At 53.7% G+C, this 11,755-nt stretch overlaps 1 pseudogene; it reads right to left on the reverse strand.

The window, feature by feature from the left end:
• Window positions 1-1,198: 1,198 nt before the first annotated feature.
• LOC101549638 (aldehyde dehydrogenase, dimeric NADP-preferring-like) lies at window positions 1,199-5,628 on the reverse strand (annotated as a pseudogene).
• Between the last annotated feature and the right edge of the window lie 6,127 nt (window positions 5,629-11,755).

Below are 11,755 nucleotides of genomic sequence, written 5' to 3' on the forward strand. Positions count from 1 at the left end.
CTCCACGACATAGAAGCCAAAGATATCTTCAAAGCTGACACGCCACTGGCCATGCAAGTGAAAACAGAGATAAATAAATGGACTATCTCAAAGTAAGAAGCTTCTGCACCTCAAGAGAAACAGTGACCAAAGTACAAAGACAATCTACAGAATGGGAAAGGATATTTATGCAGTACCCATCCGATAAAGGGTTGATAACAAGGATATACAATGCACTGGTTGAACTCCACAAGAAGAAAACTGCCAACCCGATCAAAAAATGGGGTGATGAAATGAACAGAAGCTTTCCTAAAGAAGAAATCCGAATGGCTCAGAGGCACATGAGAAAATGTTCCACATCACTAATCATCAGGGAAATGCAGATCAAAACAACCATCAGTTTCTCTCTTTTGGCAAAAGATTTTATGAGTGGGTAATGAGGAATGAGCTAAGCATTTTATTTTTCATTAATTTAAAAAAAATTGTATGCCTCACCTGGCTGTCCTCATGACATGCTTGGTTCTGTGCTAACAATGACTCCTCGGGACCATAAGTGGTGCCAAGACTGAACCCGGGCTCACCATGTGCTGCCCTAGGCCCTTTTTCTGCGTGATTTCTCAGGTGCCTAGTACTTTCTAGTTTGAAGCGGGGCTAAGGGACACAAAGAAAGAATCTCGAACCTGAGCAGCTTGCTGCAGAGACTCTCCAGACGCTAATTATCTAAAATTTTAGAATTCCAGGAGCACTGAGAGTGAGTGTGGCCACACAACATTTTATGCTATTCATAACAAGCAGTACAAAATAAATTGTTTAGCATTGCCTTTGCCTTTTCAGCAGGCTTGAGTGGTGGCGGGAAAATTCCAAATAATGATGGTGGGACTGGTGTCGAAATACTGAATGTAACCAAAGTAGAGAGTATTGTGGAAATTGTCTGCCACACAGGCAAAGAAAGTGTTGGTATGCGGCGTGGGGGGGGGGGAGTGGCAAGGGGGACGTGGGGCCGGGATACTGGATCATTGGTGGTGGAGAATGTGCACTGGTGAAGAGGTGGGTGTTTGATCACTGTATGACCAAAACTCAAACATGAAAGCTTTGTTTGTAACTATCTCATGGTGAATCAATTAAAAAAAAAAAAGAGCTGTACTAACAGGTATTGAGGTGCACCTGACTTTATGATAAAAACCATTTATCTCATATTTCAAAACCTTTGTGCTAGGCACTACCCACAGGCCTGAGAATCCACCATGGCCATCACAGGGGCTCCTGCCAGAGGACTGAAAAGACAATTGAGAAAATTCAAAATGAGGGAAGTCTGAAGGAGAATCCTCAATACTGGATTTCCAGTCTCTCAACATTCCACTGACTGATGCTCGTGTCTGTGACCCTTAGAAGTGTGTGCCCAAATAGATTCCACAGGTTAGAAGATGATTACCGCATTTCCTAGGCTGTGTCGTAAACAGGTCTCTTGAAAAGAATGTGCTGTCTCCCAATGTAGGTAGTACCTTCAAGTGCCTTACGTGCATGTCACCTGGGTTCAACAGTGGCACCAAAAAACGAATTGATGGGGATATGTGGAAGAAAAAGGAATTGAGGAGAATTTTAGTTTTGCTGGCTAGAGGTGGTTTCTTTTGATCGATAAGAAACATCCCATTTTGTGTGTGTGTGTGTGTGTGTGTGTGTGTGTGTGTGTGTGTGTGCCTTTAAAAAGCTAAACTTGAAGTGCCTGGTTCATTTGAGTGGTGTGGGCTAGACGTGATCCTTGGGTGCTTCTCCAAACTTGCTGCTGAGGTTGGTTCCTGGTTCCTGGTGATGCTTGGTGGACCATGTGGTGATGGACTAGAACCTGGCACCTGTCAGAGCACATGCTCAGCCCACTGTGCTCTCTTCCTGTTCATCTTCATATTTGGATATAAGCTTTGTTGGAACAACACAGATTTTCTTGTATTATTCTGAAGCTTCCGGGTATACAGCCAAAGCCACAGCCTGGGTCTTCTGTCTACTTCCGGAGGCTCAGTCACCAAGGACACCCCAAATGGAGCCACCAGCCCCAGGGAAAGCACACTGCCCCTGGCACCCCCCCCTCACAGTGGGGCTCCAACTCGGAAAGGCTTCGGGGGCCATTCCCGCTGGTCAGGAGGGGCAATGGGGCCCTAAGCCAAGCTGAAGGGGCTTAGCCACGACAAAAACACAAACACACACATATTTGCACAACAGGGTGGAAAACACCATTGGAACCTTTATTGGCCCTGGGTGGGGCGGGCGGCTGGTGTGGGATGGGGCGCCTGCGGGGTGGACCAGGAGAAGCAGGCACAGCTCTTGGGGAGACATGGTGAGCTGAGGCAGCCAGAACATTTCAGTGGCGAGTCTTCTGCAGGGAGGTCACAGATAGTGAGGCTGCGGGTGCCCCCGAGCCTAGCCCCCACAGCCCTGCTCCTCCTTCTCAACTTGGTGGCGCTGGGTGGGTATGTGGCCCTAATGGCCTCGTCGTCCTTCAGGGGTATCACCAGGCAGGAGCGGTGGTGGGAGAAGATCTCAAAGCTCTTCTTGCCCTGGTAGGAGCCCATGCCACTGTTCCCTGGGGGGAGGAGCCGGCTCAGGCCCGTCCCCAGGTGCCGGGAGTGGGGGTCTGCCCTGCCAACCCCCCTGGGCCTCTCTAAGCAGGCCTGGTGCCCCGGGGACCCTGTGCATTCCAGCACTCTAGGGACTTGTGTCTGGTGGGTGTGCCCACAGTGAGTGGGAACCCATGACCCCTGCTGAATTCACTGGGTGGGTGTGCCCTGACCTCGGTACGGGGCTGTTGGGCCATAGATCCTGCCCCAAACTCACCCACGGCCCCAAAAAGGCAGAGAGTGCACAGGCATGGGGACGATGATGACGTCATTGGCTGTCACCCCACCACTTGAAGTTTCTGCAATCATCTTCTTAATCACCTGCAACAGCAAACCAGCCCCAGCCTCAGCCCAGCTCAGGGATCCTCCAGCCTCCCCCCTCCCCAGGCGCCTCCTTCAGCCACCAGAACCCCCACTCTCCCCACAGGGCACATATTGGCAGGAACCCATAAGAGCAAAGCTATCTCGGCTGACCCTGATCCCAGTATCACCGGTCCCCTGCTCAGGGAGGCGCCTGCAGAGACGCAGAGAAAGGGGCTCAGGAAAATGAAGTGACCTGGCCAGGTCGCCTGGCCTGCCGGAATCCCTGCATGCAGCCCCGGGCTCAGCTCTCCGCGTGCATGCGCTACCTGGTGCTTGTTGGAGAACACGTGGAGTGCCAGGGGCTTCTTGCGCTGCTTGATGAACTGGATGGCTTCGTCCAGGCTGTGCACGTGCACGATGGGCAGCAGGGGTCCAAAGATTTCATCCTGCATCACCGGGGACTTCGGGTCCACGTTGGAGAGGATGGTGGGCGCCGAGGCAGGAAACAGTCAGAGCCCATGGGCACGGGAGCCCTGCTGCCAGGCCCCTCCAGCTCCTTCACAGGTGCTTTGGGGACCGTCAGCCTACTGGGGACTGCGGGGAGCCCAGGAGCTTTATCCATTTTTTATTTCACATTTTTGTTTTGATTTGGGGTCACTCCAGCTGATGCTCAGGGCTTCCTCCTAGCTCTGCACTTAGGAATCACTCCAGGCGGTGCTCTGGGGACCACATGGGATGCCTGGGATGGAACCCCATTCGGTCGTGTGCAAGGCCAGCATCCTACCCGCTGTGCTATGGCTTCACCCCGGGATCCTTATCTTGGGGATAGACACTCCCCTGAGGGCCACCTGAGCCCCCGCCAGCGTGCCTCATTCACATCAGTACTTCGAGGCCCCGTGGGGTGCGGGGAGTGATCCTCAGGCCTGACACTGAGCCACACTTTCTGCTCTCACAGCTGGACTATGCCACTGTGCAGAGGAGGTGGGTTTGATTTGGCTTCTGTTTGGGGAGACTGTGGAGGTCAGGAGTCATTCCTTGGTAGCACTGACTGGGTGGGGAGATGCTGCTGGTCTCTCTGCTTTGAGGAGGGGTCTGCTTAGGGGTTGGCAGGGCACTTAGCTGAGTTCAGCCCTGCCCACAGGTAGCCCCAGAAGAAGATTTCTCCCTGTCACCATGCCCGCTGGCCACCACTCTGGGAGTGGGCGAGACCTGCTGAAGGGCGTGGCACGTACCTATGTACCGGGTGGCCGAGTCGCCAGTGCCCCCCTAGACGACCTTCTGGCCCTGCAGCAACCCCATCACCCTCTGGAAGTGCCGGGAACTGACGATTTGTCCGTAGTCACGGGACTTCTGGGGTCTTCCCTGTAGAACTCCTGCGGGAGAGGAGTGGCCTCAGGAGCGCTTGCAGGTCCGGCGGTGGCCCCAGCGTAGGGCCCAGTGCAGGAAGCTTGGCGCCACGGGGACCTGACGACTTGGCCTGTGGGCTGTGGTGCGAGGGGGCACTTTTGTGTGGCCGAAACATCAGGTTCAAACGTCCGGTTCACAATGGACTCAGTTTTGCAGAAATGGGAGGGAGATGGCGGTGTGTTAGCTGAGCCTTTCTTGGGGGTGGGAGTCCCCAGGTCTCTGCTTTTGGTTTTTGAATCCTTCTGCAGAGCCCTACAACAGACTTGCATTCCTTCTCTGATCAGAAACATGAACCAATATTTGCTGAAGTCCCGAGCTCAGCATAAAGCCACCCTGCTTCCTCTCTGCAGCCCCTCTCTTCTCACCAGGGACCCATGTGGGCCTTCAGGGACTTTTTGATCTTCTCCACAATTTGGCTCTCGATGGAAGGGTCACAGAGGATGTAGTCAGGGGCCACGCAAGTCTGGCCGCTGTTCATGTACTTCCCCCAGGCAATGTGTCTGAGAAGAGCCCAGGGTGGATATTTACCTGGCAGACCCCCGGGGCCGCGTGCTGCAGGGGGCGCCGGGGAAGTGGAAGACAGCAGCTGGGCACTTTCTGACAGCAGCTCCCTAGATGTTCCATTCAGATCCAGACCAGATTCATGCCCCGAAGGTGTGATCGGGGGAGGGGTCAGCGGGCCCAGTGCCCCTATTTCATCCATGACTGGGGGGATTTGGTGGGACTGAAGGGGTTGCCTGGCGTGAGCAGTCTCTGGCCTCTCTGTTCAAGCCCTTGACTCTGCAGGCCCAGCACCGCCTCGGTGGGGAAGGCGGCCCTGCCCCTCAGGCATGTACTTGGTAGGGGGGACGCAGGGGGGAGATCTATGAGATGCTGCTCTGGGGGCAGAGAGGTGATAGTGGGTAGGGCACTTGGCTTGCTGGGGCTGACCCAGGTTTGAGCCCCAGCACCCCGTATGGCCCCCTGAGCACTCCAGCCATGATCCCTGAGTGCAGAACCAGGAGTACGCCCTGAGCACAGCCGGGTGTCGCCCCAAAATAAAACCAAGAAGAAATGCTCTGAGCTGCCTGGACCTCGACTATGAACACGGCCGCACTCTCCGAGCAAAGCCCCCGCCCGCTCACCTGCAGGCCACGTCCAGGTCGCAGTCCTTGTCCACGTAGCAGGGACTCTTACCCCCCATCTCCAGTGAGACGGGGGTCAGGTGCTTAGCCGCAGCGGTCATGACGATCTTCCCCACACCCGTGCTCCCCGTGTAGAAAATGTGGTGGAATCTCTCCTTAAGAACCTCCATGGTCTCGGGGACGCCGCCGTTGAGAACTGGGTACAGATCTTTCCCGGCCAAGGAGGAAGTGGGACTCAGAGAAGCGTGCAGCCCCCTGAGACCCCTGTCTGGGCAGCCCAGGTCAAGTCTAAGCCTGGCAGGACAGAGCCACTGTCCCCACCCCAGCGCTGCTGGCCCTGGCTGGATGTGGGTGAGTGTGCACATGTGTGTAATAGAAGGTTGTGTGCGTGTGTGTGCACAAGTGTCCATGCCTGTGGCAGGGTTGGGGGTACTGTCGAGAACACCAATTAGAGACTAATATGAGACTGAGCCCATGATGGGCCCCTAAGACCCCTGAAGAAGTGGGTAGAGTGGAGAAGAGGAGCAAATGCAGACCCTCAGCCCAGGGGGGACAGAGCAGGTGGGGCTTGGGAGGGTGGAGTGTAGAGCGCAGGCCCAACAGAGCTGCTGGTGGGCTCAGAGAAGCCAGCTGGAAGCCGTGAGACAACAGAGAGGGCTTTTTCCTGGTCTGTGTTTTGATTGAAGGTGAGCAAACACAAGGGGAGATGGCTCAAAGCGCTGGAGTGCGAGATTTGTACCTGGAGCCCCGGGTTTATCTCTGGCATCACAGCCTCACATGGTCCCCTCAGCAGTGGCACGTGAGATCCCCCAAACTAAAAAGAAAAATTTAAAGAGCAGTCCTGAGAGACATTAAAAAAAAAAAAACAGCAAAGGATGGCAAAGGATGGCTTCCACTGCCGCTCTGCTCACCCCCAGGGCAGCAAGGGTCGGGGACAGGGCCGGAGAACTTGGGGAGGTAAGAAGGGAGGGAGAAGCTGGTTTTGCTTAGGGCCAGGAACAGACAGAGGGGGATAGGAAACCTGCAGAGTCCCAACCGTGCTCACTGTGCCCCACCCACAGAGGAGAAACCAGGACCACTGACATTTGGGTGTCGGGGCACGGATAGTTGAGCAGTGCGGAGAGAGCGGGGAAGAAAGGCAGACTGGAGAAGGGGGCTCAGCCCTTGCTGCTCACGGTTCCCCACGCTGGCGGCCCGGCGGGGCTTCCCGCTCTGTGCCATGGGGAAGGGGAACGGGCGCCGCAGCCGGGAGGCGAGCACACAGCCCCTGCTCTGTCCCCTCGCGTTCCTCGCACGGACGCGAACCCGCGGGGCACCTTGTTGAGGTCCGCGTGCAGCGCGTCCACCATGTCCTTCTCCTGCTCCCTGAACATGCGCGCCAGCGCCTCCAGCGGCTGGGTGCGGAACTGCAGGGGGCGTGTGTTACCAGAGTTGAAGGTGACCTGGGCCCTCTGCACCATGTCCCTGATGCTGGTCATGATGCCTGGGGAGAGAGGGGGGCACCTAGGAGCCAGGGGCGCGGGCACGGGGACACATCCTCAGTGCTCTGGGCCACTCATCGCATCGAGAGAGGAAGGTCTGGGAGCTCTAGGAGCTCTAGGAAATGCGACTTTGTTTTGTTTCTCAGGTCTTGAACCGAGGCGTCCTTACTCCTCTGGCAGTCTCCATGCCCAAGGATCAGATGAGGATCAGGTTTGCAGAGAGGACCAGGAAGTGGCCCTGTCTGTCATCTGAAGAAGAATCACTGCGGTGTGTTTAAGCAAAGCTAGAAAGAGCCCCTCAGGGCCCACTCCTGGCAGTGCTCAGGGACCATGTGAGATGTCAAGTGCAAGGCAAACGCCCTACCTGCTATACTATGGCTCCGTAGCCAGCCTTCCCTTGTATCTCCTGGGTCCTAATAATGGATCCTCTTCCAAACAATTCCAGTCTGCTCATTCAAACTCAGACAAAATACTAACCACTGAATGTTTTCTGCAAGTACTAACTGGAACATGAAATTATTGTAGTTGGTATATGTGAATGTCTTTACATTCTTTGCACCAAGCTGTGCTACCAAGCAACTTCTGAATGTCAGTTTTAGTTCAGGGCCTCATGTAGATGTGTGTGACATAAATGTTTGCTTTATATCCAATGAGTTAGGACAGAAGCAGGCATAAGAATCTAGTCATCTTTATCAAAGTATTCTCTTACCAAATAAATGATTTAGACTCCAGTATGCTCAATCACAAGACTCTGAAAAGTGCTCCTACTGAAATAAATTCAGTCTAGCGTAATATTTCGTTCTTCTACCATCAAATTCCACAAGTCTGTTCCTCAGGATATTCTTTGGGTCTAGCTTACGGGATTGTCAAGGAAAGGTGGGAAGTGGCTCAGGGCACAGCAGGACCCCTGCTGCCCCACACTTCCCATTGTTGGGGTGTGGGGTTTGATGGGCATGGTATTGTGGTGTTGTGTGCATGGGAAGGATGATCTGCTGCATTGTACATCTGGTAACTCAATACACATGGTGAAAATAAAGAGAGAATGAAGAGGGATATTTTGGTCAAGATGATCTTTGTTGGGCTACAAAGAAACTTAAGTGGCAGAAAACACAGTGAGCGCATGCAGGCCTGAGTGTGATCCCAGGAACGGCTGACCGTCAGACACTCTGTGTGTGGCCTCCAAGCCCTCACACCCAAGCACCTCTGGATATGAAGAGGACTTGGGTCCTGGTTTAGGGAGCAGCCATCCCTAGTCATCAAAATTTGAAAGCGAACTTTGGAAAAATGGGAGGAAGTCTTTTGTTTTGAAACTGGAGCTGATGTATTTGCTAAAGAAACTCTCTCTCTCACTCACTCTCTCCTTCCGTGTGTGTGTGTGTGTGTGTGTGTGTGTGTGTGTGTGTGTGTGTATCTGGGTAGTGTGACCTGAAAGTTTGAGTTTTAAGCATCAGTGAATTTGAGAAAAGAGAGCAACTGATATCCTCCAACGCAAAGAGAAGCTTACTTACATTTATTTTCCATGTTAAATTTGAAAATACTAAGTAATGCTTTGGCCATTTGACAGCACTAGTGCTTGAAAGTGGACTGAAACCAAAATCTAAAATGGTCTTTGCCATTCACACACCTAAGTGAAGAACACCAAGTGAGACTTGGCTTCATGTCAGCCAAAAAGCATTCCGGAAGAAACAAGAATGTGAAGTAACACACAGTTGGACTGTCAAATCCAACATTTCTGGTGTAGAGAATCTCAACAGCCATGATCCAGAGACTCACTGTCCTTCTCTCTCCAAAGAGAGCATAAAACAGCTCGCCATAGCCGTGCTGCTGGAACCCCGTGCCAGGCTGTTTCATTCACAGCACCTGGAGGGGGCAGGGGAGGCCCCTCCCTGCCCCAAGGGACCCAGCCCCAGCAGACAAAAACCTCCAGAACTCAACCACCACCATGCTCACTGCTGCTCTCTCCACACTCGGGCCAAACCCCACCCACGAGTGAGCCTATCCCTGGACCTCACCATACCCCTTCCACTGGTACTCCAAGAGTCGCGCACCAGGGGGCTTAATGAAGAAGGCAAGTCATCTTAGAGGGAAATATATTTTTATGGATATCTAGAAAAGCGCACAAGTCTCAACCCTTAACAACATAATTGTAATCTCTTTGAGAAGGGCTTAATGGCAGGCTCCTGGATGAACTACAACAATCTTCGACACTCTCCTCTAGGAAAGGTTTTTAGAGCATTTTCAGCGGTTTATTCATAACAAATAATACCAAATAAGTTATTCTGGTTCTGCTTTGGGGAGGGGTTGGGGTGCAGGATGGAAACATCCAAAATAAGGTGGTGCGGAGGTGTAATGGTGGTGGGATTGGTGTCCGAATATTCTATGTAATCAAATATTGTGAAGTAGTTTGTAAAAACTTAAAAAATATTTTGATATTGTTAAAACGAAATAAATTAGCTAGATTTGAAAAAAGAAATCAATGGTAGGATTTCAGATGAGAAATGAGTTGTCAAGAGCAAAGTCAAGGTTATTCCCAGAGAGTCAAGAGGACCCAGGGAAGAGCAGGGTTCCAGGCAGAAAAAACAGGACCCTTCCTGGGGATAAAGCACATGGTGGGATGAAGGCGGGGCTGGGGGTTGGAAAATAGGAAGGCGTTCAGAGCAGAGGGACCCAGAGAAAGGGGCCAGGAAGCGTAGGCCAAGTGGGTAGGAAGGGTGGGGGAGGGTATGGTGGACACACAGGGCTTCGCACCCCTCTGGAACCCTATTGGACTCTTCCCCCTTTGTGATGCAGGCGGCCCTATATAAGCCAGAGCCGCGCACTCACTCTCAGTTGCCATAGGCAGCTTGTGGTCAGGATGATCAAGTCCAGTATATGGATTATGATCGTTCTGATGATCGTTCTGGTGACATCCCGGTATGAGTCTTTATTGCGCTTAGGCTCCAAGCTGACGAGTAGTGATCCCACGACCGTCTTCCTGGCGTTGCTTGAGGTGCTCTTCTTTTTTGCTCTTTGCTTCGCAATACCGACTCTCATGGTCTTCTGTAAGAGAAAGATTGACCAAAAGGTAAGAGCCGGGGCCATTGCGGGAACATTTGGTGGGTGGTGGTGGTTTCTCTTTCTGCTCACACATTGAAACATGAATTTGTTTGGTTTAGAGAATCAGCAGATTCGGTCATCTAGGAGAGCATAGGGCCTCAGTTGTCAAGGAGGACTGACTGGAAGGGAGAGGGGTTCACGGAAGAGAGAATTCCCTGAACTTCACAGACTATGTGGGTGGGGTGGCAGGTTCCCATCACAAAATCCCAACTAGTGCCGTCACACTAGAGTCTACTTCCACTGGAGGGGTTAAGGTCCCTTCAAACAGAAAAGTCCCACCAAGACTTCCCTGGCTGGTCGGGAGACATCAAACCATCCTCTGGGTCAGCCCTTCAGGAGAGTGGAGTGGGGTTGGGGCCCCGCCCCAGGGAGCACATCCCTGCCTGGCGTCCCTGAACGTGGGCCTGCTGTCAACACCGAGATCCTTGTGTCTTTCAGAGGAGAAAACTGGGAACGCAAAATCAAAACCCAAACCCAAACATTTCACAACATCTTAGGTGGACTCGAGGCAGAAACTCACCTCTCTGTCCCTGTGGGACTCTTATGGGTCTCGTGTGTGGACGTCAGAGCTTCTGAGAGGGGAGTGCAAAGCGGATCCCAAATGATCACCGATTCTTTCTCTCCTCAGAGGCAGAACAGAGCTGGGAAAGGAACGAGGGCCTCAATCCTGAGAGGTGAGTGCTGCCTTTGGCAGCTGAGCTCTCCCCGTGTGACCACTCCCTCCTTTCCCTGCAGTCCTCGGCCCATGGTCCCTCCGGGAGACCGGGGGACCTTGGCTTCCGCAGAGCCTCCCTGGAAGCAGGTCCCTCAGAGGAGCCCCCGAGAAGGCTGCCACAGTTGAGACATTGTCCTCTCTGGCTCTGCCAGGCTTGGCAATGAAGCAGGGAGGGGTCAGACAATGGGCGCTTGCATTTCTCACTGTGGGAGACAGTGAGAGACAGGGCTGGTGGGGATCAGAATCCCCGGGGAGGGAACTGCGGCCTTGGAGCCTCCTGGGAGATGATGGCTCTGAAAGGCTCTGAAGGAAGCAACAGGCCTCAGAGCGTCTTTGGCCGTTTGCTGCTCCTTGTTGGCTGCTGAGGGTCCCAGAGAAGAGCATGCCCAGCTACCTTCCATGGGCCCTGTGTCCGTGCCAGTGTATGACCTTCACTCATAGAAGCTGCTCTCCCGGGTCCCTAGGTGCGAGGTACCACTACAGCTTGGCGGACCTGCAGCAAATACAAACTATCCAGGATTTGCAAAGGTACGTGTGCAACCTACTTGGAGACCCGGTGTCACAGGGCGGCTTCAGGGCTGTCTGGGGAGGGGAGCCAGAGGAACAGGGGTGAGAGGAAGGCCTTGAGGGGGGTGTAGAGAGAGCTGGGAGCCATGGGAGTGAAACCAGGGTAGGGACTGGCTACAGAGCCTTCCCCAGGTTACTGACTCCAGACGCTCCTCTGTCCGCTCCTGGCCCTCTCTTCCCTTCCCTGCCCTCAGCAACCCCTTGGATGCATACAAGAATGACCCGCTTCGGGACCACCTGCTGTGCATCAGCCCATCCTGCAGGGTCTGCAGGAAGAAGGCCATCCTGTCTCCTCAGGACCGGGCTGCTCCCTCCAGTTCTCCCCCACCGTCCACGTTCCCGACGACCCGTCCAGGCACTGTCGCCCCTGTGCCCCGTCCAGGCAAGCCAGCGTGTGCCCCCCTGCAGTGCACTGTCCCCTCTGCTCGCTCCGGGAGGTCAGCGGTGGCCCCACACAGTGCTGGAGTGGACACG

Source organism: Sorex araneus, chromosome 4, assembly GCF_027595985.1.
Source record: "Sorex araneus isolate mSorAra2 chromosome 4, mSorAra2.pri, whole genome shotgun sequence".
Lineage (NCBI taxonomy): Eukaryota > Metazoa > Chordata > Mammalia > Eulipotyphla > Soricidae > Sorex > Sorex araneus.